The sequence below is a fragment of the Staurois parvus genome, unplaced genomic scaffold (assembly GCF_062004578.1).
Source record: "Staurois parvus isolate SC_StPar_1 unplaced genomic scaffold, SC_StPar_1.0 ptg001641l, whole genome shotgun sequence".
Lineage (NCBI taxonomy): Eukaryota > Metazoa > Chordata > Amphibia > Anura > Ranidae > Staurois > Staurois parvus.
This window is the reverse complement of record NW_028319437.1, coordinates 1,849-5,000: the sequence shown is the minus strand read 5'-3', so window position 1 is coordinate 5,000 and position 3,152 is coordinate 1,849. Positions and strand designations below refer to the sequence as shown.

Below are 3,152 nucleotides of genomic sequence, written 5' to 3'. Positions count from 1 at the left end.
AAAGGTGTTCAGTAGGGTTGAGGTCAAAGCTCTGTGCAGGACACTTGAGTTGCTCCACAGCAAACTGGTCACACAATGTCTTCATGGAGTTGGATTTGTACACAGGGGCACAGTCATGGTGGAACAGAAAAGGGTCTTCACCAAACTGGCCTTGCCACCACACCTATGTGAGCTAGTTGGACATCCCATTCCAAAATCATGGTCAGTAACATGGAGTTGGCCCCCATGTGGCTATAGCATCCTCAAATCTTCTGGGAAGACTTTCCACAATGTTTTGGAAGGTGTCTGTAGGAATTTGTGACCATTTGTGAGGTCAGGTTCTGATGTTGGATGAGAAGACCTGAATCACAATCGACATTCTGATTCATCCTGAAGGTGTTCAGTAGGGTTGAGGTCAGGGCTCTGTACAGGACACTTGAGCTGCTCCACACCAAACTGGTCATCCATGTCTTTATGGAGCTGGGCATGTGAACACAAAACCATGGCCATTATTATGGAGTTCCACCATGCAATTACCCTCCTTTATGGCTGTACCATCTTCCACTCTTCCCGGAACACTGTCCACAAGATTTTGGAGGGTGTCTGGGGGAATTTGTCCCCATTCATAAGGTCAGGTTCTGATGGTGGATGAGAAGACCTGGCTCACAGTTGGCGGTTTAATTCATCCCAAAGGTGTTTCGTAGGGTTGTGGTTGGGTCTTTGTGCAGCCCACAGTCCATTTACTGTGAGCGGGTGGCATGTACAGACACGATCACGCATATACTGTATACATGATCGGCCTCCCTATGGGTTTGGGGGCGCGTGCGTTCTCGCTCCCGATGCACACCCGCCCTGTGACTGCACACAGCACAACTTTGGAAGCTGATTTCAGCCGATCGTCGGTGTCCAATCACAGCGCTTTACAAAACACACGACTCTGTGTACAGGGAACAGCGATTCAAGGAGAATATACAGGCGTGCAGTAAAGTACAAGCAACACGTTACACGCGTGCCGCAATGTTGAACACACAATTAACCCCTTGATTGCCCCTAGATATTAACCCCTTCCCAGCCGGTGTCATTAGTCCCGTGTTCAGTACTGATCACTGTAGTAGTGTCACCAGAGGCGTCCCTAGGGTTGGTGTCACCCGGTGCGATCACACTTGGTGACACCCCCTCCGACGATCCCCGCAGAATGGATCGGATCTGCGGATTGAGCCTAATGGATGGGAGTCCGATCCAGGGGCGGACTGACAACTCATGGGGCCCCCGGGCAATAGGGGATTATGGTACCAGGGGCATCTCATGGGGCTCCCTACTGACCCCGGGCCCTCGGGCATTGCCCCAGTGCTCGAATGGTCAGTCCGCCCCTGGTCCGATCCATTATGCTCCCCAATTCGCAGATTCGATCCATCCTGCGGGGATCGTCGGCTTGCTTTACAACTTTCCTTTTCGTGGAGAAGGTCCTGTGTCACCCCGTGCGGTTGGTGTCACCCAGTAGGGGCTGCACCCCCTGCACCTGCCTCGGTACACCACTGAGTGTCACTATTGATGTCAGTGTCAGTCGGTTGGTGTACCTCCCAGCCAGCGTCAGCTAGCGCCAGATTGTCTGCCGCACTATCACAGTCCCACTATAAGATCACCGCCATTACCAGTATTAGGCTTGGGCTTGATGGTTGTGGGGATCCGCCGGGAGGGGGAGGGGGGGCTTATCGGAACTAATGTTCAACTCAAACATCGGCCGTTCATGTGTTCGCCCACAATGCACTGCGCCCTGACAGTGATTGGCCAAAGCAACGCACCTGACCGCGGGTCACATGGTAGTACCAGGGGCGGACTGACAACTCATGGGGCCCCCAGGCAATAGGGGATCATGGGGCCCCTGTGTCCTTACCCAAACTCAAAAAAGCCTATGAAAAAGGTACCAGGGGCATCTCATGGGGCCCCCTACTGACCCCGGGCCCTCGGGCAGTGCCTGAGTTTCCAAATGGTGAGTCCGCCCCTGGGTAGTACGTACCAATGGCTGTGTATATCGATCGTGAATGTCGCCGATTATCTGCTCATCTAACTGTTGCATTTTTTTTTTTTCGTTAGACCGCATCCACCAATATCCAGGGGCCGGCGGAGGAGGCGGAGGACACCTTCGAGGCAGACGTCTTGGCATTCGGTGTCACGAGGAACAAGATCATGACGGCGCAGTATGAATGTTACCAGAAAATCCTGCATGACCTGCCGCAGGAGAGGGAAGGTGAGCTTCGTCGTACGACGGCGCTGGGGTCGGGGGATGGGATGCAGGCTTGGCGTTCCTTGTAATATTCTGCGTTTTAAGAAGCGGAAGGCGGGCGACTTACTCCTCTGGGGCGGATCACATGACCAACGCTGGGGGAAAAAATAAAAGGATGAGGCAAATCACATGACCAATGCTGGGGGAAAATAAAAAGATGAGGCAAATCACATGACCAATGCTGGAGGAAAATAAAAGGATGAGGCAAATCACATGACCAATGCTGGAGGAAAATAAAAGGATGAGGCAAATCACATGACCAATGCTGGGGGAAAATAAAAGGATGAGGCAAATCACATGACCAATGCTGGAGGAAAATAAAAGGATGAGGCAAATCACATGACCAATGCTGGGGGAAAATAAAAGGATGAGGATCCTAAATGATCCATTTCAAGACGCGGGAAAAAAAAGTCTTTTCAGAACAGAGCGTGTCTCATCCAATCGCATCCCTCCAAAAATAACAGGATTGTTTGTCATTTCGGGACAGTGGGCGGAGCAATTTATATTTCAGGTACTTATATAGCGCCGTCTATTTATGCAGCGTTCTACATATATATTGTACATTCACATCAGTCCCCGCCCCCGAGGAGCGTACAATCTAAGGCCCCTAACTCACATTCATACATACACATACTAGGGCCAATTTAGACAGGAGCCAATTCACCTACCAGCATGTCTTTGGGAGGAAACCGGAGGGAAACCACGCAGGCACAGGGAGAACATGCAAACTCCAGGCAAGTGGTGCCGTGGTTGGGATTCAAACCAACAACCCCAGTACTGCCAGGCGGAAGTGCTAACCACTTAGCCACTGTGCTGCTCCATGGTTCTATGGTTATATTCAGGGCTTTTCTTCGAGCGGGAACGCAGTACCGGCACCTCCAGCACTGAC

General features: G+C 51.6%; 1 long non-coding RNA gene across 1 annotated transcript in view; it reads left to right on the top strand.

Annotated features, from left to right (window-relative positions):
• The window catches only part of LOC149434922 (uncharacterized), a 24,881-nt gene extending 22,658 nt beyond the window's left edge, over positions 1-2,223 (top strand). Inside the window, exon 3 of the long non-coding RNA XR_016308595.1 lies at positions 2,074-2,223. This is a non-coding gene — a long non-coding RNA (uncharacterized LOC149434922). The remainder of the gene's footprint in view (positions 1-2,073) is intronic.
• Positions 2,224-3,152: the final 929 nt, after the last annotated feature.